The sequence below is a fragment of the Panthera onca genome, chromosome F2 (assembly GCF_046562875.1).
Source record: "Panthera onca isolate mPanOnc1 chromosome F2, mPanOnc1 haplotype 2, whole genome shotgun sequence".
NCBI lineage: Eukaryota > Metazoa > Chordata > Mammalia > Carnivora > Felidae > Panthera > Panthera onca.
The window spans coordinates 17,190,185-17,217,718 of NC_138356.1; the positions used below are offsets into that span (position 1 = coordinate 17,190,185).

The window sequence follows — 27,534 nt, forward strand, 5'->3', positions numbered from 1 at the left end:
CTTCTGATGGCTACTGGTATACTAGACACCATTTCTTCCACTCAAGTAAAAAGGCTTAAGGTCTTTAAAACTCCTTTTCAGAGCAGTCATGCAAGAAGAACCTTTGTTTAAATACGGAAATAACCAGCTACTCCTATTTCATTTTGATATCTTTGTAGAAATTCAAAGTTGAGGAGGTAGAACAGACTGTCTTGGGCCAGGTAATCTTTTCAATGTTTTATATAGCCACCCGTTGGTCTTTGCCAATGCTGAAAAATACACAAGAATGAAGAAATCAACAGTCTGTCTCTTCACCTAGATCATAGGCCCCTTGAGGACAAAAGCCATTGTTTATTCACTTTGAATTTGAATTCACAGGTCATAACAGAGTGTCTGGTTTAGAAGAGAAACTCAATAAATGTGTAGAAATAAAACTGTCAATAGCCCCTGAGGTTGGGTTCCCAGCTGGATCGCTCTGGAACAACAGATGAAGTCTGCGTCTGTGCATAAATCATCCCCTTGCATCATTTCTCCAGTCAAGACTTTAAGGATCCTGGGTTCTTATCCCAGCTCTGCCACTTACTGGCCACGTGACCATGGCTTCTTCACCTTGCTGACCCTCAGTTTCCTCAGCTAGATAGTTCTCACTCAAAGTCTTTTATGCAATTGCAATCAGATAGTGACTGGGCTGGAAACACCTTGAAGGCATCCTCATTCACAAATCTGGCAATTAATGCTGGCATTTTAGTGGGATGTAATCTGGGCTATCAGCTGGAATACCCTACACAGGGCTTTGCATGTGACCTGGGCTTCCTCACAATGAAGTGGTCGGGTTTCAAGAACAAGTGACCCAAGAGAGCAAAGTAAGTACATGGCATTTTTATGATCTAGTTTCGGATGTCACATAGTATCATTTCTGCTGTACTCTATTGGTCAAGGCAAATCACAAAGGTCCACCCAATTTCAGGGAGAAGGGATACTACCACCCTGTGAGAACAGCATGTGGGATGGAAAATACTGGGTAGTTATCTTTGAAAATTGCCACCTACCTAGGATGACTATGCATATAAAATGAAACAGTGATAGAAAGTACTTACTTAGCCCAGTGCCTGGCACATGATAAGTGCTCAATAAACAACAGCTATAGGTATTTTTGTATTAGTATTGAAGTGGTCCTTTCACTTTCCACCTGTGCCACAGGAACCACATAGAGTATCACCTGCAGGTGAGCTGTGTAATCACATGGCCACAGAAGGTCACATCACCAATAAGTGACAGAGCCAGGTTTTGAGCCCATCTATGTGGCTCCAGAGTCTGCCCTCTTAATCTCTACATCATCAAATCCCTCTTTTGGAATGGTTGTCTCAAAGATGAATCTAAGAACCTGAGGAAGGAAGGGAGCAGCCATCAGTGAAATGAATAGCCCATTAGGTTGGGAACACCCAGTACTAATTCCACACCTATGGACATTAGAGGGGTAAAGAACCTCAGGCAATTCAGATAGACCATTATCCAGGGCTCAGTTCCTAGAGAAGAGGGTCCTCTTGATCCCAGCATTGACTATGAATAGCATTTTGTTTTCCATCAAAACCATCCTGGGTCAGGAGAACCTGTTCATGTCACTCTTTCTGTACAAATGAAGCTACAGAAAGGCAATTCAGGCAACCAGCACACCAAGGAGGCAGGGGGAATCTGACCTAAGTGCACAAGGCTGAGGAGAGGTAGAGATGAGCTCTCCCCCCTGGGTGGGGGGGAGTGGTGGGGTTTAAGAGCATGGGCCCTGGAAGCAGCCACTGGGCTCCACTCCTTACCAGTTAGGTGACCTCCCTGAACAAGGGAGCAAGGGACAAGTTTCCCTGTTTATAAAATAGGGGAATAACAGTAAGAGAACCCTTGATAAAAGATTGGTGTGGGGGTTAAAGAAACCAGGGTTTAAAGGGACACCTGGGTGGCTACATCGGTTAAGCATCTGACTCTTGATCTCAGCTCAGGTCTTGATCTCAGGGTCATGAGTTCAAGCCCCATGTTCAGCTCCATGCCAGGTGTGAAACCTACTTAAAAAAAGGAAAAAAAAAAAAAAAAAAAGAGGGAGAGAGAGAGAGAGAGAGAGAGAGAGAAGCCAGGACTTGGAAAACAATGGCAGGGTGCCTGGCACTTAAAAAGTGTTCAAACAGCGTTAGTGATGGTGAGGATTCTAAGATTATGGAGTTCCCAGTGTTCCATCCACTATGCGGATGTGAAAGACTGGAGACCCCTCCCCACCCACAGGAGCCTGATAAGACCTGCTGCCCCACAACTTGCATTTCTCCTTCATAACCTACAGTGCAATGTCATTTCTTTTTCAGTTCCTGTCTTTCCTCCATAGTCTGTGGTGCCCAACAGAGCACAGAATTCTTTTCTCACCTTTAAATCCCCAGCACAGTGCTTGGTACCTAATAGGTACTCAGTAAGTATTTATTGAGCTAATCAAGAAATAAATAGAATAAAAATTCAAATCCCTACTCAAAAAAAAAAACAAAATAAAATAAGAACAATTTTATAAAAAAATCTCAGCCCTCTTGTCCAAATGGACAATATATTTTAAGATTTCAGTATGCTCTCCCTCCTCCTTATAGCTGTCATTATCTTCTCTACCTCTTAGGATTTCTTCTTTCCTTCAATAAATATTTATTGAGAACTTATTTTGTCTGGGTTCTGAGAAACAGCAATAAATTTTTTAAAAATAAAAATAAAAACTCTGCTTTCACTGAGCTATTTCTAGTATGGGAAACAGACACTAAAAGCAAAATAATAGATAAATACAATTTCAGACAGCAAGTGCTATGAAGGAAATAGGGTGTTATGATACAAAATTTCTGGGTTGAGCAAACCTACAGAACCAGCAAGAAGAATCTATCTGGAGCTATACTGGCATTAATGGCAAGGACTTTCCTTCCTCCTTGGGCCTAAGACAACCTTCTCTGAAGGAGACAGGAATCTGACACAAGTGGTCAACCCAGGAAGTGCTTTTTGTCTTTACCAGGAATACTTGCAGCCTGGGGAAGCTTCTTCAACCCACTCAGGCAGCACCAGCAGGGATCTGTTAAAACTACAAGGGCACCAATCAGACCAAAAATAGTACAACAAAGGCTCTGAAAATTAGATTTTCATTGAAATCACAGCCTACAAAAGTAGGCCAGGACTTTCATGCTAAACCTAAAAAGGGTGACTACCTGCTAAAATAAAATACTAAATAAGATTCAAAGTCTCCTAATGTAATAACCAAGATATCCAGGATACAAACCATCATACCAAGAAATAAGAAAATCACAACTTGAGAAAAGACAATCAACTGACACCAACACCTAGATGAATCAGATGTTGGAAATATCCGACAAGGATTTTAAAGCAGCCATCCTTAAATATGCCTCAATAAGCAATTAAAAATGCTCTTTAAACAAATGAAAAAATTTAAAATCTCAGCAAAAAACTAGAAGTTAAAGGAAAGAACCAAATGGCAATTATAGAACTAATAAATACAATAACCAAACGTTTAAAATCTGACTGGAAAGATTCAGTAGCAAAGTGGAGATAACAGGACAGAATCAGTGAACTTGAGACTAGATTAATAGAAATTACCCTATATGAACAGAAAATAGACTAAAAATAAAGCGAAACAAAAACTAGTCTCAAGAATTTGTGGGTCAACAACAAAAGATCCAATATATGGAGTCCTAGGAGACAATAAAGAGAATAGCTAAAAGAGTATTCCAAGGGGCACCTGGGTGGCTCAGTCGGTTAAGTGTCCGACTTCAGATCAGGTCATGATCTCACAGTTTGTGGGTTCAAGCCCCACATCAGGCTCTGTGCTGACAGCTCAGAGCCTGGAGTGTGCTTCTGTTTTTGTGTCTCCCTCTCTCTCTTTGCTCCTCCCCCACTCATGCTCTGTCTCTCTCTCAAAAATAATAAACATTAAAAAAAATTTTTAAAAAGAGTATTCCAAGAAATAATGGCTAAAAAATCCCAAATTCGGTAATTAAAGTAAATAAATAAAGCCACATAGTCAAAAAGGTGAGTGAATCCTAAATAAAATAAATGCAAACTGAAGCCAAATTTCTGAAAACTGAAAGCCAAAGAAAAACCAAAAGCAGAGGGAAATTATATTACCTATAGAGGACACCAACTTAAATGGCAGAATATCTCTCAGATTTCTCATCTAAAACCATGGAGGCAAGAAGGAAGGAGAACATATTTCAAGAGCTGAGAAAGAAAAAGAACTGTCAACCATGAATTTTATATCTGGAAAAACTATCCTTCAGGAATAAAAGGGAAATAAAGACCTTCTCAGATGAAAGAAAACAACAACAACAAAAAATTGTTGCTGGAAGACCTACCCTTAAAGAACAGCTAAAGCAGGTTCTTCAAACAGAAAGGAAATGACAGAAGAAGGAAACTTGTGGCATCAGGAAGGAAGAAGAAACAACATAAAGAGCAGAAATATGGGCAAACAGAATAGATTACCCTTCTTACAAGTTTTCTAAGTTATATTTGGTAATTAAGACAAAAATGATAACACTATCTGATACTCAAGACGATGATATTTAAAAGGGGAAAAGGGAAAGGGACCTAAACAGAAGTGAGGGTTCGACACTTCACTGGGAAGTGGTAAATGCTGATACCATTAGATGGTGGTAAGTCACATTTGCATACTGACACACTCAGTGCAACTACTTATGAAAATTATATAAAATTATACACAAAAAAATATATAAACTGACATGGTTATCATTTTAACAAATCACTGAGCCTGGTTCTAAAAAACACAATGTTTTATACCTAATACCTGATTGTTAATTTATGAAAAACACACTAATGGCAAAATGTGTGTATGCTTGATTCAAACCAGAAACTGTATTATAGTCTATTAAAAATATATAAATTACTAAATGGCCACTTGATATTTTCCCCCGAGATGTGTTTAAGAGGATTTTCTTTATTTCATGCATAACTTTATGATACCAATTTTTTTAGTAACATGGGTGAAATTAACATACACACAACAGACAAGAAAATATTTTCAGGAAAGTACATAAAATAAAATTCAAAAAAAAATCTTTGTCCCTTGATTGGAATAAAATTAACCACTGAGGTTAAGAAAATAAATTTATGCCTCAGGGAGCATTACTTTAGAGAGAAGGGTCAGGAAAAGTCTTTCCTTGAAAGCAATGTTTGAGAAGATCCTAAGATAAATGCATTCCAGGTAGGTGAGTAGCCCATGCAAAGATTCTGAGGCAAAAAAGAGCTTGGTTTGGTTCAAGTCTTCTACCAAGTCTAGATTATTTACGTGTGTACCTTTGGTTCATAGTTTTTGTTCCTTAAAACACACATATTCTTTTTGTCATAAGAGTTTTACTAACACTTGCTATAATGAGGCATACCCAATCAATAACAAAATCAACAAAAATGAGAAAGTTACTAAGATACCAGTAAACTCACAGAGATCTCAAAGTAAAAGGGGCCTAGATTTGTCTTGTACCTCTTTTCTGCATCTCTTTGCAAATAACTCCATGAAGGTTCCCATCTTTCTACCTTATCCCTCCCCAAGACACATGCAAACACACACACACACACACACACACACACACACACACACACACAATTCAACCTCCTGACTCACTTCTAAATCTTGGTGCTTTTAATATGGAAAATAAGTGTTAATTTGCCAACTTTTTAAGTAACCTTAGATTACCTATTCTCAACCAGGAGAAATTTTGCTCCCCAATGGAACATTTGGCAATGCCTAGACACACTTCTATTGTCATGAGTGGGAGGTAGCCACTACCAGCATCTAACAGGTACAGGCTAAGGATGCTGCTACATATCCTATAATGGATAAGATAGCCCCCCACAGCAAAGAATTATCTAGTCTGACATCACCTGCCTTAGATTAATGACTATAATGTCCATCCTAAGGAAATTCTAAGGACTCTGTCTCCCACCCCACTGTCTTAATCCTGATTTCCACTTGAATCTTTTCCTAGAACATCAAAAACACTATGGGTAGTAATTCCCAAAGGATGTTCCATGTGTTATATGACAAAATTGTTCTGTGGTGAAACACCTTTCATAAATGTTTGGCCCAACAGATATATAGGTTCCTTTTATACAGAACTTACCTAAGTAACAATTTAAATCCAGTATTAGTTTCCTAGGGCTACCATTACAAAGTACCAAACAGAAATGTACTGTCTGTCTCACAGTTCTGGAAACTACATTTTTCAAGGTCAGGTTTTGCCAAGGTTGATTCTTTCTGAGGGCTGAGAGGGAAGGATCTGATCTGGGCTCCTCTACTTGGCTTACATACAGCTGTTTTCTCCCTGTATCTCCTTACATTGTATTCCCTCTATGTATGTCTATCTCTGTGCCCAAATTTCCCCTTTTTTTTTCCTAAATAACACCAGTCATTGGATGAGGGTCCACTCTAATAACCTAATTTTTAATTAATTTATTAATTCATTAATTCATTTATTATTTATTTTAAACTTATTTTATTTTTTTAAAAATTTTTTAATGTTTATTTTTGAGGGAGAGAGAGAGACAGAGACAGAGACAGAGACAGAGTGTAAGTGGGGGAGGGGCAGAGAGAGAGGGAGACACAGAATCCGAAGCAGGCTCCCGGCTCTGAGCTGTCAGCACAGAGACTGACGTGGGGCTCAAACTCATGGACCGTGAAATCATGACCTGAGCTGAAGTCAGATACTTAACCAACCGAGCCACCCAGATGCCCTTAATAACCTCATTTTAATTTCATTACCTCTGTAAAGATCCTATCTCCAAATAAGATCATATTCTGAAGTAATGGAGGTTAGGACTCCAACATATCTTTTTGAGGTGCATACAATTCAACCTAAAACACAAGGCTAGTTCAAACTCTGTTCTGGCCAATGGTTTTAGTTTTCTGGCCTAAAATCCTCTCACCAAAGCTATTAGTGAATAGTAAGAGGGACATATTTAATTTAAGGCCTTCTTATGCATGAGTTACTTCATACAGAAACTGTCAAAAGCTAGACAATAGGAGGGAGAACAGAAGAGAGGCCACATGTTGAATAACTGGGAGCTAATTATGAACATTTGTGCTTTCCAAGGTAAATGAACTGAGCTATCACAAATATGTCAGCATTTGCCTTCAGACTTAGTGTGACAAGAGTTTAGGCAAAGGGCAGCTGTTCTTCCCACTGTCAGAAATAATCCTGAAGTCTGTCAAGCCCCAGACACAAAGTTTACATCTGTGGAGAGCCCACCTGTGGTGGCCCCTTCAAACCTATTCTATCCCCTACACCTGCTGCCATTAAATGGCATTGCAAATTGTTGCAATTATGTGAATCCTGACCTGAGAGTCATCAGTACTCATCCACCCGCTTCACAGACATTGTACTCCCCTAGAGAACTGGCTGCATTCCATTACAAAGTTTGGGTCTTGGAACCTATTCAATGGCAGGTGTGGATAGCCGATAAATGAGCCACTGAGGTTGGCCTGCTTTGGTGTTCGAGCAGGAGCTCAATGACCCAGGGAGAAGTCATTCCATATCAACTGTCACTGATAATCACATGATGCCAAATGTCTGTGTACTTTTACTACTATTTTTTACTTCACTTAAAAATTTACAATGTCCTTACTCTGTGCCAGGGACACAACAACCCTATGAGGTAGATACAACTTCTATTCCCATTTTATAGATGAGTAAATCAGAAGGCACTGAAGGCATAACTCACCCAAGGTCACAAAGCTAGTTAACAGAAGAACCCGCATTTGAACCAGTCAACCTGGCTTCAGAATCCATATTTTAACTATTGGGCTCTGCTATCTCTACATTGATTTTGTGAGCCAAGGTGGGAGGTTTCCAAAGTTAGATGACAGAATTTGTTCAAACATGAATACTGAGACAGCCCCTGAGTATTATTTCACTCTAAACTCTAAATATATGGACATTGATCAGAGCAACCTTGTAAAACAGGTACTATTTCTATTCCCATTTTACAGTCTGATAAGCTGAAAGACAAAAAAAGGTTTAAAAATTTGCCCCAAATCACTTATAATGTATCTCAAAAATAATGCCAAATGCTGGAGATATAACCTTGAATGACGTAACCATGGTTCCTGCCTTAACTGAACTTATACCACAGATAGGGACACAAACAAGGCAATAGGCAATTGCAACACACTGTGATAAGAGCCAAGGTAAAGTTGTGTGTGCTATGCAAGCACATAGAGGGAGTAATTAGCTTTCCCTTGGGATGCTGAAAAGACTTCCTGAGGACTGATATTTTGGCTTAACATGAAGATCAAGTTAGACAGGCACAGAGGTAGAGAAAAGGGGAAACTGTTCCAAGAGAGAGTAAACTGCACTTGTAAAATCAGGAAGCAAGACAAAGGGCATAGTTCATTCTAGGAGTTAAAACAAATTTAGTAGGGTTTGGTGTGGAGAATGCAAGGAAATAGAGTGGCAAGAAAAGAAGTGGGAAAATAACATTATGTCCTCATTCTTATGCCCTAAGAAAGAGGACCCACTGAGTTTTAGAAGGTAAAGTAGCATGATCAGGTCTACATTCAGAAGACAAGGCCACAGAGCACGGATTGGTGGGAGGAAGACCAGAGTCTCAGAGTTCTCTCTCTCCACTCTGGGAATCACTGCAATAATCCCAGCTTAATATTATGTCAGAATTAAGCTTAGTGATTAATTGCGTATATGGGGTGTGTGGTATAATAAAAAATATATTTAGTCTTTGTGTCCAGTTTCTGGCAGAACTCATAGAACCCTTGGAACCTCCTTAGTGACAGGAGTGTCTTTTTGTTATTCACACCAGATTTATGCTTATGAGTGATTTAGGCTAGGACCTAGATAGTCTGACGATGGGACTGGTCACCAGAAAGACCAAGTGATAAGAGGTTCGAAACTTTCAGCTCCGCCCATCAATGCTGGGAAGGAGGAGCTGTAGATTATTCTTGAACAAGATTTGACGAGCTTCTGGGTTAGTGAACATATGGAGGTGCTGGGGGGTGGCGCCCATAGGAACCCTGATTTTTTTAATATTTATGAGAGAGAGAGAGCATGCACATGCAAGAGAGACAAACAGACAAGGTGGGCGCAGGGGAGGACAGAGAGAATCCCAAGCAGGCTCTGTGCTGTCAGCTCTGCATTGGGCTCCATGCTTCAGGGCACAGCCTGCTTGGGATTCTGTCTCTGCCCCTCCATCCTTTCAAAATAAAATAAAATAAAATTAAATAAATAAATAAATAAATAAATAAATAAATAAATAAATGTCAGATGCTTAACCAACTGAGCCACCCAGGCTCCACTAGGAACCCTAATTTATAGCCAATCAGCCAGAGGTACAGGTAGCAACCTAGACTTGAGGTTGGCATGTATGGAAAGTATGGAAAAATACTTTCCATGGCAAGTATGGAAAATCTTGTGAAACAGAGTCCAAAATCTATCTTCAGATAATAGTGTCAGAGTTAAATTTGTAGGACACCCTGTCAGTATCATTGAGAATTAGAGAACTGCATGGTGTGAAACTCTCACACATCTAGTATCAGAAGTATTGAGAACAGAGGAGAAAAACAGTTTACCCTTACAGGGTGAGAGAGAAAGAAGTGTCCAACGTAACTCTAAGCCACTGATTTACACAATTAGATAAATGGTAGTGCCATTTGCTGGGTGGAGAACACCAGAGTAGAAACAAGTTGAGGGACAGCAATAATAAGTTCCATTTTGGACATGTTTGGTTTTAAGAGAATGTAGGTCTTCCTAAACACAAATGAATAAATAGATCTGAAGCTAGAAAGAAATCTGGACATGACATAGAGTTTTTATTCTATTCTATTCTATTCTATTCTATTCTATTCTATTCTATTCTATTCTATTTTGAAAGAGACAGCAAGAGCACAAGCAGAGGAGGGACAGACAGAGAGAGAGGGAGAGAGAGAGAATCCCAGGCAGGCTCCATTCTGTCAGCACAGAGCCCGATGCAGAGCTCAAATTCACAAACTGTGACATCATGACCCATACGGAAACCAAAAATCAGATGCTTAACTAACTGAGCCAACCAGGCACCCCGAGATAGAGCTTTGTAAATTACCAGTAAATAGATGGATACAGAAGCCAAAAGACTAAATGCATTGACTAGGAACAGTGAATCAAAGAAAACAGTAGAGGGTCTCATGTGACATCATCATTTAAGTGCTAGCCTAGAAGAGAAGCCTGCAGAAAAAACTGAAATGATTCATTAAAGAGGTAAGAAGGAGCTAAGGCACATAGGCATCAGAGAACCCAAAGGAAACTAAAGACAGTCTTTTCACGTGATTTTCTGCTGTAGATAAGTCAGTTAAGACAATGACTAGGAAGTATCCATCTGATTATGTCATACTGGAAAAGTAAAATACTTGTTTCTAAGGGTTGTTGAGGAAGACAAAAGAGAGCCATCTGAAGAGAAATAAACTCAACAAACAATCATTTCTTGTCCTTCACTATTGTAGGCCTGGCTGGTAGCTGGATGGATAAACCACTCAAGATCTTTGGGGGCCACTTGCAGCAAAAGAACAGCATCTTCAACTCTATTTGGGGGCACTCAGATAATAATACCTAATGCTGAGCTAATTTTCTATCTTCGGGTTCTTTTTTTGTCAGAGATTGCTCAAGAAACCACATTACAATCAGAGACAGAGTTTGATATAATTATGAAGGAGAAAATCTGACTCAGGTATCCTTATCCTACCCGCTGCCAATGATCTAGTGTCCTACAATTTCTCATTCCATCTCCCAAGACACTATTATCCCTGAAAACATAGTTCCCATAGCTGTGTGTGCTGCAGCCATGGTTAAAAATGTTCCCTATGTTCTTCCCTCCAAATTAGACATGTCTTTCCTACTTTCCTCTTCTTTAGAGCCCCATAAGCATGAGATAAACTACCCAGAGGCATTGTAATGCAATGGAATAAAGCTACTGATTTTGGAATCAGAAAACCTAGACTGGATTCCCAGTTTTACCGTTTATCAGAACTGTGTGACATTTTGGTAAGTCATTTTGCCATTAATCTCTCTGGCCTCAGAATGCCTACCTCTCAAAGGTATACATATTTGGGAGGGAAAAAGAAAGTATGTAAAAACTCTTTTTTAAATGTAGTATAGAGTCATGTCAATTTTCCCAACTGTATCTCTTGGAGTTCTTGGAACTACAGTTTGTCTAGTATGGAGTCAGATTTACTTTAGTATCTGGTAAACTGATGGACTTTTTCCATGTAAGTTTCTGTGAGAATGTTATTTCTGAAACTCTGTAAAAAGAAACACCTCATCTCTGGGTGGGCTGAGTTCTCCTGTGTTTAATCAAAGAGGTGTGATGAGCCTCAGAGAAGGAATTTCCTGTTACTCCCTCTTTTAGCAGCCCTGTATAGAAACAGCAAACACCTAGCATTTTTTATGGTGCTTTACCATCTCCAAAGCGTTTTTGCACATAGGATTTGAAATTACCCCAGGATAGCTGGTCCAAACTGTGATATCAGAACAGACTGAAGGCAGAAGCAGATATAAAAAACTCAAATGTTTTCTATTAAGTCAAACATAAGGAATTGGCAAAAAAAAAAAAAGTAAAACAAGGTGATTCTTCCCTCAAATTTTTTTTGTCTTGGGGCACCTGGGTGGCTCAGTTGGTTGAGCGTCCAACTTCAGCTCAGGTCATGATCTCACAGTTCATGGGTTCAAGCCCCACATTGGGCGCTGTGCTGACAGCTCAGAGACTGGAGCCTGCTTCGGATTCTATGTGTCCCTCTCCCTCTACCCCTCCCCACTCATGCTCTCTGTCTCTAAAAATGAATAAACCTTGGGGCGCCTGGATGGCTCAGTTGGTTAAGCGGCCGACTTCGGCTCAGGTCATGATCTCACGGTCCGTGAGTTCGAGCCCCGCGTCGGGCTCTGCGCTGACAGCTCAGAGCCTGGAGCCTGTTTCAGATTCTGTGTCTCCCTCTCTCTGACCCTCCCCCGTTCATGCTCTGTCTCTCTCTGTCTCAAAAATAAATAAACGTTAAAAAAAAAATTAATAAAAATGAATAAACCTTAAAAAAAATTTTTTTAATAAAAAAAATGTTTTTGTCTTGGACAACATAGCTAGTTTTCATAAAAATGTGTTAATTATATTAACCTAATGTTTTTTTTTTAATGAATTGATATATAATTGTTTTAATTTCTACTGTGGAAACTATCAATAGATCCAACACACATCAACCAAAACTGGGAGACTCAATCATTTTTTAAGAGTGTAATGGGGTCCTGAAACAAAAATGTTTGAAGACTGATAACCCTGGCATTATGCCCAGTGAAATGGAATTTTAAATATTTTTTTATTTAAAAAATTGCCATTTGGAAATTGCTAGTTGTTCTTTGGTTTCTGATGGTAGCCACAAGGAGTTGCCTTGAAGCCTTCACATTCCTGGACAAGTCACCAAAATGCCCTTGAATTACTAATAGACATTGTGCTGGCAACATGGTCCAACTCCCTCACCCTCACCATCACCCCATTGAGAGACTAAGCTTAAACACTGCCCAAGATGAGGGGTAGTGAATTTGTGTAAGAAGCCTGAAGGCTTCAGGTGGGAGTCATTAGGAAGGAAATGAGAACCTCACCCCCTTTGCTTCCTGCTTCAAAGTTACCATAATTGTCACCTGTGTTGGGAGGCAGGTAAGCTCAACAATACTCCTCAAGATCGCCCTGAGGTCAGGGCTCAGGTAAAGGGATCTCACCAGGTATTGAAGGCAGCTAACCCCAACTAACCCTATTGATACAAGTACAGATGGAAAAGACCATTTCATTAAAGGAAATTATTGAGAACCTGGGCTGCCTGGGCATGGGGCACCCATGGGTAAGGGAAGAATTCCTTCCCCATCCTGTGCTAGTCAGTTCTGGCCAGTGCAGCAATGGCCATGGCAGCAAGCTCTGTATTTGGCAACTTCAATACTGCCACGCATTCTGTGGCAGAGCCCCTGAATAAGCAGAATGGATGCCCAGGACAGGGCAGTGACACCACCAGTGGGTAGGAGTAGCAGCAGGCTAGAACAGTACTCTTATAGTACTGATCACCCTCCTCCCTGCAAGGCAATACTAACTAAGACTGGGGTGCTTGGGTTGCTCAGTCAGTTAAACATCAGACTCTTGATTTCCTCTCAGGTCATGATCTCAGGGTCTTGAGATAGAGCCCCACTGCAGGCTCTGCACTGAGCATGGAGCCTGCTTAAGATTCTCTCTCTCTCTCTGCCCCTTCCCTGCTTGCACGCATATGCACACTCTCTCTGAATAAAATACATGTATATTAACTGAGGCTGACCCCCTGGATTAAATTCCTGGTGTTCATGGACTGACCACAGGAGGGCCCACTCCCAGCCTCACCTCACCCAGGATCTCTGGCTAAAAAGGCCAGTGGGGGTTCAAGGGTAGAAGTTGGGGAACCAGTACAGGGTGACAGTATTCTAAACTGATGGCATTATACACCCCAGTTTCAATTTCATTCCTGTGGTAGGCATAATAATGACCTCCCAAAGATGTCCATGTCCTAGTCCCTAGCACCTGTGAAGGTGGTACCTTGCATGGCAAAGGTCACTTGCAGATGTGATTAAAGTTAAGGACCTTAAACTCAGGAAATTGTCCTGGATTATCCAGGCAGGCCCAATCTAATTGCACAAATCCTCAAAGCAGAGCATCATTCCTGCTATGGTCAGAGACGGATGGTACAACAGTTGCAGAGAGAGGCTATATGAGGAAGGCTCCAGCCAAGGACACTGAAAAGGTATGGAAACAGATTTTGCCCCTAGGGCCTTCAGAACTGAATGTAGTTCTACCAACACCCTGATTTTAGCCTAGGGCAGGCCCATGTTGGAAATTATAACCTCCAGAACTATAGATAATCAATTTATGTTGTTTAAGCTATTGAGTTTGTGAAAATTTATCACAGCAGCACTAGAAACAATTACTAATAAGTGCCTTGCTCAAAGAGAATTCCTAAACTCTCATAAGACACTAGCTTCAGAATTGTATGGCAAGAGCTGGAAGGGACCAGCTGAGCACAGAGTGAATGAACACTGCTAGAGAAGCTCAGAAGGGAATCCCAAGCAGCAGGAGACCTGGACAGTCCTGTGGTAGGTCACCCCCAGGCCCAGCAGCAAGTGACCTTGATGACTACTTGAAAGACTGGGATTACTGAAATCTGTTGCATACCATCTCAGGATTTAATTTTTTTAATGTTTATTTATTTTTGAGAGAGAGAGACAGCAAAGGAGGGGCAGAGAGAGAGGGAGACAAAGGATCTGAAGCAAGTTCTGTGCTGACAGCAGACAACCCAATGTGGGTGGGGCTCGAACTCACAAACCATGAGATCATGACCTGAGCTGAAGTCGGCTACACTGGATGCTTAGCCAACAAAGCCACCCAGGTGCCCCAAGGACTTAATTTTTAAAGTTACCTGAGGAACTATCTCTAGTCCTTGCATGTCCTCAATTTATGATTCTCCTCCATTAAATGGCACAAGTTCTTTTTGTGACATTGTGTGCATTTCATTTGCAAGTGGAGGCCTTGCTATTGGCTTCCAAGAGTCCCAGAGAAGGTGTTCTCTCATATTTCTGGTCAAGGGCTTGCTCAGAAGAGGTCAAGGCAGCACAGCATCACTGTTAAGAGCAATCTTTGGAATCAGATGGCTTTGGCGTGAAAATTCATTTACCACTTACCAGCTGTTTGACCTTGTGTACTTTCTTCATTAACCTCTCTATGTCTCAGTTCCCTTAGCTGTAAACTGGGGAATAATTATAGTACTTCCTCTTGGAGTCCTCTGTAAAGATTTAATAAGATGATGCAAATAAAGTGCCTGACACATAAGTGTTTTTATTATGATGTAGCCTGGGTGGGTCCTTCAAGAGACCCAAAGTATACATTTACTGTATTACAAACCAAACAAATGGTCCTTAAGGAAAGATTCATCCACACGACCACACCTCTCCCATCAGTGCAACTGACATAAGTCACAACTACCAGCCAAATTAAAGTTGGACCATGTCTGTTCCAAAGAGCAGAAAAGTTACTCTAAACAATTCAAATGATAATATTTAATTAACCCTTTTGGGGACTGGCCACGTGCCAAGTGCTGTTCTAAGCGCGGGCGTGCACGTGCACACACACGAACACACGCACATGCAGTCTTCAAAATAACCCTATACCATAGTACTATAGCTAATCCCATCTTACAATTTTCCCAAAGTTACACAGCTGAGAAATAGTGAGCCCAGTCTGCTCTGAGGACCATGCCTTTAACCACTACATCATAACATAATGTCTTTGAATCAAGCCATAATATGAAATATAAACTGACAAATCCCATGTCAAAAGTACTGATCCTCCTCACAAAGAAATAAGCAAGTATTGATTGGTTACTAATGATCTAAAGGAGCCAATGTTATCAAAGAGTTAAAGGTTTCTTGGTAACTTTTTCAATACCAGGGTTTGGGACAGGCTTAACTGATCTTAACACTTCTGGTTAAACGTTGTGCAATGGCTAAGATTTGAGCAAAATTACTATTATTTTAGGAGAAACAAGAGAAGTACTTTTTGGCTGAGTTATTCTGTTTGGCCCTTGTTAAAGAACCAAAATTCAACTGAGTAAATTTGAAGATCTAATTGGCTCTATTCAATGATTCATGAATCCAACAGCATACTATCTAGCAAATGGAGAGATACACCAAGGAGTTGTATAAAATGGAAGATTTTTATGGAAAGGAGGATGGTATAAGGAAGTTATTAGTAAAAGAAAATAAAGGATTGTTCCAAGCAAGGTCACTTTCCCTTAGGGGGAAAAACAGGGGTCTTATTAGGTAGATGACCTCATCTTCCTTTGAAGGATGGAAAGGCTCATGCAACAGATTACTCATTACTGCTGACCAGATCTATTTCTGCAGACTGAAACTGCAATTAGGTTAGGTATTAAGCCCTGGTTTGGTGACTTGGCCTAGCATAAGTGACTCCATTTTGAGCCTGTGGTTTTCTTTTTGCACACTGTGCAAAGGAGGTGGTTTGGGGCACCATGTAAAGGAAGTATTAATCCAGATGTAGCCTAGGACTTAACAATGTCCATTCAACCCTTTGTCTTTTGAGCTTCTCTCTAGGCATTCTGCTAACACTTTTTCCTTATTGGGTAACTTGCTTTTCAAAGGTTGCCCCAGCTAAATTGTTGGCTGATCTCAACCCTAAACTATTATATTTTACCTTGTACATTCCCTAGGTAGATCTCAAGGGGCTACTGAAACACTTAATTACTTCTAATAGTCCCCTGTGAAGTCCCCTCTGATACCAGAGAAGAGTCATTTAGGGTATAAATTAAAGAAAAAGCCCTAGTAATGGGGAAATTTGAGCCTCCTCCTGCCTAGGGCTGTAATTGCTGCTCCAGTGAACACTTGTTTGACTCTGCCTGGGATTTCCCTTCTTCTCATGTTTCCTCAAGTCCATCTGCTTTTAGGGTATTTGGGTTGAGGCTATAAAATTAAAGTTCTTCATACTTAGTTTTCTTCCTTCTTCCCCACTCCCCATTCCACCATCTCAGCAGAAACAATTCCCAAAAATACTCTTTAAAAAACCTTAACCAGTGTTCTCACATGGCAAAACATATATTGCCAAGGCTTTCACCCCAGTTGAGGCAAGCATATCAGAGCCACTGATATAATTGAGAAGTGACTGGTCTTTTGCATATAAGCCAACCACCTATTTGTTGCCTGTATCACAGATAATATAATTAGAAGCCCAGGTAAGAAAATGTGAAATTATTTTTTAGATGTACATACAGTTTTAAAGATAAAATAATGTGATAGCTATAATTTATGTTTAAATAAGTCTAATCATTTAGTTTTTGTCTTCCCTGCTGGATTATAAACTTTACTAGGAAGGAGAATATGTCTACTTAATTCTCTACTGTATCCCTGGCCCATAATAGATGCTCAATAAACATTTCTTGACTGATTAAATGAGAAAAATAATATGAAAGAACCACACAAAGTGCAGCACAAAGAGCAGTCTGATCACCCAGAGGCAGTCATCAGCGGGCCCCTCTGTGAGTGTTGTTTTTGGGTGAAGGGTTGTCACCAAGAAAAACACTGCCTGCTTCAAAAATGTTGAATAGTATTAATCTTATAAAATCAACAAAATTTCAATAGATATTTCAAATGCATTTACAAAACAAATTCCATAAAATGTTTTTCTCATTTTCCATGGATTTTTAGTGAAGAAGAAATTCTAGTATACATGTTACAATAAAAGGCAGAGACCCTTTCTCTTCTGTAAAAGCACCGATACATTTTCCAATTCACTTTGCTGCAACCTCCCAAAGGAGACTCAAAGCTTGCCAAACTCAAATATTGTTAGAACTCAAACAATTCCAAAACTCAAAGGAAGGCAAGTTTTTAATCACCTCTGGGATATTCACTTTCAATAAGATTTTTTAGGGCCAAGAAAGAACAAGCCCAAATATAGCTCTAAAATGTTGAGCTATCTACTTTTATAACTCCGCTGCTGATAGAATTGTTGCTTTGTCAAATCCTGCTGCAGTTTGACCCCTCTCACTGAGAACTTGGTGATTAATAATGCCCTTAATTGCTCTTGCTCCTGCCCTCACAGCTGGTAGGAGAAGTGATGTATATATCACAAAGAAACACTGAACCAAGTTTTAAGGACAGAAAGGAAGTGGGTGTGTAGAGCTGCTGGGCTCTGCCTCCTTCCTGCACTGTGGGAGGCCGGGGAACCTCACCCTCATTAAGGAGAAAGCCTCAGCCCAGGCACACTGAGCAGTCCCACTCCCCATCACAATTGCTGCTCCAGCTCATGACTGACAGGAAAGCCTTCCTAAATCCCCAGGCTTTAATTGGAGCTTTCCCCATCTGCCCCACAGATCTACAGGGTGCGAGTTAATGAACCAATGAACTGCGTTTCCTTCCTCAGGTCCTTTGCTGATAATTAGTTGATGAAAGAGCTCAGGGACTCAAAGTGTCAAAGAGAACCATGGCTTTTCCCCCTTGCAGTGAATCAAGTGCAAGTATTCAACAGGAATTAAGATTACAGGGACAGTGTCCTGACTCAGTGCCTGTGATACAATCTAATCAGAAGAGGAAGCATTGGAGAGGGGAGAGAGTGATGACAATGGGCAGTGAATGTGACTTTGATTTAGAAACTTATTTTTATGTCATTTAAGATAACTCAGTAACTCTCCAAAAAGACAGACTGAATCTATATAATTAGGTTCCCCAGACTACTAAAATCCTTTTCTGATAACTTAATTCTTTTGCTTTTAATAAGGACTCTTTAGGAGAACTGGTATGGGTGGGGAGGGCAGAGAGGGACTAGCTAGCCTCAAACAACAGATTGCCTTGAATTTAAAAAGGGCCAGGATCTCAAACCTGAAAGAGTTCTTACCAAGAAAACACCTTAAGATGCACAGGGACTTACTGATTATAAAATGTACTGAAGGGGATCAGAATATGCCACCTCAAAATATGCCACTTTGGCGTAAGGATTATTTTGAGCTGAAGGTAACTGAGAAGCGGTAGACACAGGAGGAGCTCTCTGCACTCCTATTTGACTAAAAGCAGGGCATAAATTTCCCTTTCATAAAAGAAATCCATTTGTAAAGGTATCCCCCTACATATACCAAGAAGAGAAAAACTTAAGATATAATTAATATGTGGCCATCCTTTTCTTATCTATCCATGTATTTAATAGACTGTTACTCCCCTGCTTAAAATACTCCAGTGGCTTCTCTTTCCACTTAGGATAAATCCAGACTCTTTACTTTAGCTGATAAAGCTCTGAACAATCCAGCCGCTACGGAAATCTCCAAACTTACCACCCACCACCTTCCCCTCACTTACTCTTTTTCAACAAAACTGGACTTCTTTCTGTTGCTTAAATACCTCAGGCTACAGTTGTCAAATTTAGCAAATAAAAATACAGGATGCCTACTTAAATTTGAATTTCAGGTAAAAATGAATTATTTTTTGTATAAGTGTGACCCATACAATATTTGGGACATACTTATACTAAGATAGTATATACTCATTATTTATCTGAAATTCAAATTTAACTAGGCATCCTCTATTTTATCTGGCAAGGCTCATCCTTGTCCTAATGCCTTTGTACTCGTTGTTGTTCCCTTTCCTGGAGTCCCTTACTACCAGATCATTGTCATATGACCGACCTTTCTTTGTCTTTCAAATAACAGAGCAAATACCACCTCCTCGGGAATCATTCTCTGGTCTCCTAATCTGCATGGCTCCCAACACACACATCTTTCCCAAACCCAGTCACTCTATCTCATTGACATTTTTTCCTTCTTGACACATAAACTTTAATAAAGTAGGCACCTTGTCCATCTTGTTCACTCTTACATGCCATTAGCTACAGTGTCTGGCATATAGTAGATGTTCAATAAAACACTTGCTGAATGAATGAATGTCCTCTCAATACACTAGCCTAGATAACACCTGTACATTTGAAAAGACTGCAGGTAGTTAAGGAGTGAAAGTCCTTCTACTTCAGAAAATGGGGGGGGGGGGGGGGGGGAAGCATTAAAAGTAGCCATGTAAACTGAACATATGCTACTTAAACTATAGTCCTAACCAAATTATTTTAAGTTATCAACTTTTACCATCAGAAATTAAGAAAAAAAGGAAACAGTAATTCTAGTTTTTAGAAATGACCTAGGAACGCCTGGAGGGCTCAGTCAGTTAGCTTGTGATATCTCTCTCTCTCAAAAATAAATAAACATTAAAATAAAAAAATTTACTTAAAAAATGAAATAAATCATTCAAATTATCCCCCCTTAAAAAATTTTTTTTAATGTTTATTATTTTTGAGAGCAAGTGCACAAGCTGGGGAAGAGCAGGGACAGAGGGAGATACAGAATCTGAGCAGACTCCAGGCTCTGAGCTGTTAGCACACAGCCCAGTGCGGGGTTCCAACCCACAAACTAAGAGATCATGACCTCAGCCAAAGTCAGACATTTAACCAACTGAGCCACCCAGGTGCCCCAAATTATCCCCTTTTTCAAAGAAAAGCAAATATAACAAAGCAAGCTTAGAATTTCAAGAAAAATGATCACTAATTAGATATTTAATATTGTTTATTCTAAGTAGCATATTAACTATAATTCAAATTTTTAACATAACAAACTTCTATTTTGTATAGGCTTTATAGAACAACACTCAAATTAATACACCCTTATTTCCATGTTTAATAATAGAATTTATGTAATATTTTAAGTCTTACAAAGTATCTCACAACACATTTATGGATTCCTTAAAAGCATGACTACCATGTTCTCATACTTCAAGCCCACATTACTTGGTCCCATGCTTTAAAGTTAAGTAGTCTTTCATTCTTCTTCAAAACTGTTACAGCAGAGGCTAAAGTTGAGTTGCTCCCCTGGGCATCTCCCCCTGACAGCTGAGAGTGAGTAATACCTTTTTGGCACAAGGATGATTTCATCCAGGGATGTGGCAATAGTTCCATTTGTTTCCTCATCCTTAATCTTCAGTTCTCTCTCACTGATAATGCTAAACTTCTCCACTACAGTCTGTTAGAAGTGAGCCATGGAGCCGCTGAATTAATTGACTTTGCTCCAAGCATACCAGGCAGTCTAGCAGCGGACAGAAACATGTGACTCCAAAATGGATAATTCAGACCTCAGCCCAAAGTGAAAATGACTGGAAAAGACTACAATCCTGATTTATTCTCAGTCTTTTTTCATCTCCCTATAACACACTTAATACATTTTTATTCTCTTTGTGCCAAGTAGCACATCTACACAGCCGAGAGTACCAATTATTCCAATTTACCTGAACTAAGGGACTGGAGGTTTCTTCCTAAAACCTTCAGACAATCATACAGATTACATCTCAGTTCTCAACTTATCCATTCACTACTTTTACATCTTCCTATTTTCACCTGCATAAAGCAAATCAAACTTTGCCCTCTTTTTTTCATCTGGCTATCCCCCTCCATAACATGCTGGAGACATCAGTCCTGCCTCCAGTTGGAGAGGCAAAGAGACTCCTGGCAGTTATCCAGCTGATTCACACTTGCTTCAGGAGACCTGAAGACTCATTCGCTCACTCATCCACTCATTCAATGTATATTTACTAAACGCCTGTGAGGCATTGTGCTAAGTACTGTTAGAAAATAAAGATGATTCAGATCCAGGGCTTATCCTGAAGGCGTTTAGGGTCTACAAGCAGAGATAAAACATGCATATAAATAAACATTATAATGCCAAGAAAGAATGTGAGGCAATCCATAGAGAAAGACTCTATAGGAGAGGTAAAGACAAAGAGCTGTTGGAAGGCTGACAGAATCTGACAAAGCTTCATAGAGAAGGTGACATGTGCTGACATGTGCGGATAAGTAGGGTTTAGACCTCAGAGAAGGAGTGAAGGACATTTAAGCTCAACCACGAGCCTGAGCAAATACAGCAGTGGGACAGAGCACCAGAGCATACAGCATCTCCCAACAGTTCAGTACAGTGCAAAGAATCGTAGATTTGGACTCAAAACCATTGGGTCAAGCCCCAGCTTTGCTGGCTTTTAGTCCTGTCCTTTTAACCCTTCTATAAAGTGGAAAAGATAATTCTTTTTCAAACTTGCATGCCGTTGTGGAAACAAAATAGGATGATAAAGCAGTTAAAGTGCATGATTGTAAATAACTTGTATCCCCTTTTCTTAAGACTTTTCTCCCTGTTTGCTCTGCATTTCTGCCTGATTTCTCCCTACAGTTTTCCTCACCTTGCTTTCAATACCCTATCCTCACCCAACAGAAAAATAGTAACAAGAACCTCATTAAATAGTCGTCCCTGCTTCATCCAAGGTTGAATGTAGGTACTACTGTTTCCCCTTTGAAGACGGCTTCAGACTGACACTCTTCCTAAAACTATCCACAGAATTTACCCCTTTGAGACACAGAATTCTTCCAAATTCCAGCATATTGGAGTTGGTATTTTTAGTCTTCTCCCAGTGCCAGTTTACTGTGTTAGATATGCAGATGAAATGACCTAATCATTGGTCAAAATCAAAGACACCTATACATCCTTAAACTGTTTCCTCTAATCATCATGTCAGCATTTCCTTGAACCCTAGGTTATAAATTATAAGCAATTGTGTTTGCATGATGAAACCCCTTCTAATACAAGCTTATAATCATAAAAGAGGTTAAACATATAAACAATCATGCATATTACAACAGTTATATTGTCGATCTTGATAATTTATAATTATCTATCAATAGAGGAGTGTCTTCTCTTGGTCTTGGGTTAAAAATCTGGGTATGGGAAAAAGGAAATCGCAGAGTCACGGTTTATGCTTTTCATCTTTGTATTCCCAATGTCTGAAACAGTGTCTGGCATATGCTAGGTACTCAATAAATATTTACTGGACAAATGAATAAGTGAAAACTACATCTCTAATCCTGTCTTTAGTCCCAAATTCCATCACAAACTTCATGTTCCTGTTCCATTAGTACCTTAAATTCAACAGGTTACAAACCAAACTCATTATCTATCCCCTCAAAAAATATCTTCTTTTTATGATTTTCTATTTCTATTATTGGTCCCACTATTCTTTGAATCACTCAAGTTCAAATCTGCATTGATTTCCTCATCTCATATTCAGTTATCAGTTATCAATTTGTATCAACAGTTTATTTAGGGTATTCCTCACATCTGTTCCCTCTTTTTTCATTCATCTCCACTGATGACCACCAAAGACCATGGACCAATTTACCTTCCGAAGACTCTGATTATTTTGTTCCCTGGAATGTAGGGGTAGGTCTCCTGTCAGATAAACTATCTAAACACTTTAACCTGGCATTCTAGATCCCCCATGATCAGATCCAGAATTACCTTTCCGTCCCTAACTTGTGTAGGTCTATTACATATACCTTATGTCCCAATTCAACAGAATTACTACTCATCATTCTCTTCAGACCCTACTCCTTTTCTTAAACCTAGAAAATCTTTACGTCCAAGCTTCATGTCCATCTTGAACATTTCCTCATCTATATGACCTCCGTGACCTCCTTGACTACAGTAAGTATCCCCTCCATGAACTCCAGGCACCTAGTTCAAGCCTCTCTTACCACAGTTGGCTTTCATTTAAAGCGTATTTGTCTTTATCATCCTCATTAGCTCATAAATTCACCTACTTGCTCAATATAAGTATGCAATACCTACTACTATGTTCAAGGAACCAAGACAGACTGAAAAGTCAGCAGTAAACAAGATAGTCATAGTCTCTGCCTTCGTGAAGCTTCCTCTGCAGCAAGAGATACAAGAGTGTTCAAGAAACAGGAAAAAGCCAGAGTGGCTAAAGGGGGAAAGTAGATGAGGCAGACAGGGCCAGGGGCCTTGTAGGCCATCATAAGAAAGGGGATATTCTTTTAAATGTGAAGAAGCCATCAATGGGCTTTATGCAGAGGAAAGGGATAGTTGGATTCAGATTTGTCTCCAAAGGTTTTCACTGGCTACTGTGTAGAGAATGTATTACAGGAAGACCAGATAAGGAGGCTGTTCCCATATCTAGTCAAACAATGAGAGTGAAGATAGATAAAAGTAGATGAATCTGGGGTACATTCTGGAGATAAAGTCCATAGGACCTGTCAAGGGATTACATGTAAGGAGAAAGAAAGAGAGGCATTAAGGATGACTCCTAGCTTTCTGACCTGAGCAACTGGGCATATTGCATTGACTGATAAGGAAAATGTTTGAGGCAGAGCAGGTTTAGGAGGATGACTGGTAGATGAGAGAAGTTTGAACATATTTGAATATTGATGGAAATGATCCAGTGGAGAGGAAGTGATAGAAGATACAAGGCAAAAAAAGAATCAATCTTCAGGGGCCCAAGGGTCACAAACTCTAGTGTTGGAGGGCTCAGTTTTATTAAGTAAATGAGAACTGAGACCATGGACGCTGGCTAACCAGGATGGAGGAAGACTAGGTTATACATGTGTGAATGAATGAATGAATCTGTTCAATGACTAAAATTCTCTATCCTAATATTTATATCTTTCAGAAGCAACATTAAAAGAAGAAATCCTAGAATACTTTTTGTCATTGTTCTCTATCCAGCCCCTCAAAAAAGAAATCTTCACTGGAAAAAGGAAGGTTACAAAGCAGTATTCATTGTGTAACCTCCTATATGCACATGTGTGTATACACACATATTTTATACATACTGATAATCAAGGCCTGTCATTAAAACAAAATAGTATCTTTATAACTGGATTACAAGTATTTTTTTCATTGTCTTTACTTTATAAAATTTCTACAATGAACATGTACTATTTTTGTATTAAGAAAAAAAACTAATAAATTTATTAGATACATAGCTTGGGCTCTCAGACATACCCAAAGTTCTGGATGATTCTTCAAAGGGAAGAAGAGACTAGCAGAGTCAGCAGCATAGTTTTATTCAAGGCATTTGGTCTGCCTGTTTGCCTTGTCTCTCCTGCCACAAGGAGCATATACGTCTTTCCCAAGCCAGTCTCTATGGTCCCAACCACCATTCCCACCTGTGGGAGCTGCCACTTGCCTAAGAGAGTTCCTTTACCCATACAGAAAGTCCAGCCAAGGGACCCACCACAATTTCTCAGGCCACTATTTATAATCTTTTTTATTTTGTTCTTTTTTTCAATAAGTACTGAATTCATGTATTTTAAAATTCCAAAGTACAGACAGTATATAATGAAAACTCCTCAAACCCCTGTCCCCACACCCAGCCCCCTCCCCTGGGGGAAACAAATGTTAACAATTTTTATGTAACCACCTAGAGATCAATTATGGATGGAGCAATAATTTTTAAAACTTAATACATAATGAAGAAAAATTTAGTTTAGAAAATACAAATAACCAAGAACAACAAATAAGAAGACAATAGAATCATCCCTCTGACACTACTGACTTTTGGATGTATGTCATACCACATTTCCTTTTTTTTTTTTTTAATATAATTTATTGTCAAATTGGTTCCCATACAACACCCAGTGCTCATCCCAACAGGTGCCCTCCTCAATGCCCATCGCCCACTTTCCCCTCTCCTCCACCCCCTCATCAACCCTCAGTTTATTCTCAGTATCCAAGAGTCTTTTATGGTTTGCCTCCCTCCCTCTCTGTTTGTAACTATTGTTTCCCCTTCCCCTCCCCCATGGTCTTCTGTTAAGTTTCTCAAGATCCACACATGAGTGAGAACATACGATATCTGTCTTTCTCTACCTGACTTATTTCACTTAGCATAATACCCTCCAGTTTCATCCATGTTGCTGCAAATGGCCAGATTTCATTCTTTCTCATTGCCAAGTAGTATTCCATTGTATATATGAACCACATCTTCTTTATCCATTCTTCAGTTGATGGACATTTAGGCTCTTTCCATAATTTGGTGATCATCGAAAGTCCTGCTATAAACATTGGGGTGCAAGTGGCCCTATGCATCAGCACTCCTGTATCCCTTGGGTAAATTCCTAGTAGTGCTATTGCTGGGTCATAGGGTAGTTCTATTTTTAATTTTTTGAGGAACTTCCACACTGTTTTCCAGAGTGGCTGCATCAGTTTGCCTTCCCACCAACAGTGCAAGAGGGTTCCCGTTTCTCCACATCCTCGCCAGCATCTATAGTCTCCTGATTTGTTCATTTTAGCCACTCTGACCGGCGTGAGGTGTGTCATGCCAGATTTCTATGTGCTTACATTAATACTTATGTATACCTTAAATATTAGAATAAGATAAATAAAATGATAAAAATTTTAGTATCTATAAAAATAAATTATTTCTGCAAATACTCTTTCAAAATTTAGATCATACTATAACCTTTTTAAATAAATATATTGTGAACATATTTCCATAGTAATAGATACTTCCACATATTATCCCCCTTTTTCAGAGAGAGCAAACAAGGGAGAGAAGCAGGGGGTGGGGAGAGAGAGAGAGAGAGAGAGAGAGAGAGAGAGAGAGAGAGGGAATATCTTAAGCAGGCTCTGCACTCAGTGCAGAGCCCAACATAGGGCTTGATCCCACATCCCTAGAATCACACCTAAGCTGAAATCAAAAGTTAGACACTCAACCGGACTGAGCCATCCAGGTGCCCCCCACATATTATCTTAATGGCCAAATAATATCCCATCATTTGAACACATTATTTATACAACCCCCTCTTGCAGGATATTTAGATTGGTTTAAATTTTTTTAATCTTGTGATGAATATTCATGAGTAGGTAGGTGAGTATGTACCTTTGTATGTATCACTGATGATATCTAGAGTATAAATTCCTATGTAAGAACTGCTAGGTTACTTTAAGCCTTCCAGAAACAATACCTCCAACAGCTGCCCTTGAGAACCGGCACTGCAGCTCTGAAAAGCTGCTGATTCCTGATTAGCTGTGAAAGAAAGCCATTGTCATCTTTCTTTGTCACAATCTCCATACCCAGTACAGTGTTAAGAATATAATTAAAAACTCACTAAATATTTTTTGGATGAATGAATTCACTTTAAAATAGCCTAACATAAAGATGTGGAGAAAGGGGAACCCTCTTACAGTGTTGGTGGGAATGCAAACTGGTGCAGCCACTCAGTATGGAGGTTCCTCAAAAAGTTAAAAATAGAACTACCTGATGATCCAGCATTTGCACTACTAGGTATTTACCCAAATAATACAAAATACTGATTTGAAGGATTACACACACCCCAATGTTCATGCAGCATTATCAACAATAGCCAAATTATGGAAAAAGCCCAAATGTCCATTGACTGGGGAATGGATAAAGAAGATGTGGTGTACATACATATAATGGAATATTACTCAGCCATCAAAAAGACTGAAATCTTGCCATTTGCAATGACATAGATGGAGCCAGAGAGCATTATGCCAAGCAAAATAAGTTGATCAGAGAAAGACAGATACCATTTGATTTCACTCATACGTGGAATTCAAGAAACAAAACAAATGAACATGGAGGGGAAAAAAGAGAGGCAAACCAAGAAACAGACTCTTATCTATAGAGAACAAACTGATGGTTACTGGAGGGGAGGTAGGTGGGGGTCATGGGTTAAATAGGTGGTGGGGATTAAAGATTGTTGTGATGAGCACCAGGTGTTGTATGTAAGTGAAGAATCACTAAATTCTACACCTGAATCTAATACTACACTGTATGTTAACTAACTGGAATTTAGATAAAAACTTAAAAAAATAAAATAAAATTGCCTAACACCCACTGCCTGTACAAGCCTCTTCCTGAACCCTTCCTCATCCCTCACACAAGGATGAAGTCAAGCTTTTAAAAAGCTGTAAGCTGAAACACAGAGTAGTAGGAGTGCTTTCTTCACAAAATATTTTAGCTGAAAATGACTAAAACTTATTCATACATAATCCAGTTGCCACTAATTGAAGGCTTACTGTGTGCTCTGCTCTTCTATTTTATTCTATGAGGTAGGTATTTTATTACCCTCAATTTATAGATAGTAGCT

General features: G+C 39.6%; 1 protein-coding gene across 7 annotated transcripts in view; it reads right to left on the reverse strand.

The window, feature by feature from the left end:
* The window catches only part of CRH (corticotropin releasing hormone), a 304,411-nt gene that overhangs the window by 127,506 nt on the left and 149,371 nt on the right, over positions 1-27,534 (reverse strand). The window lies entirely within an intron of this gene.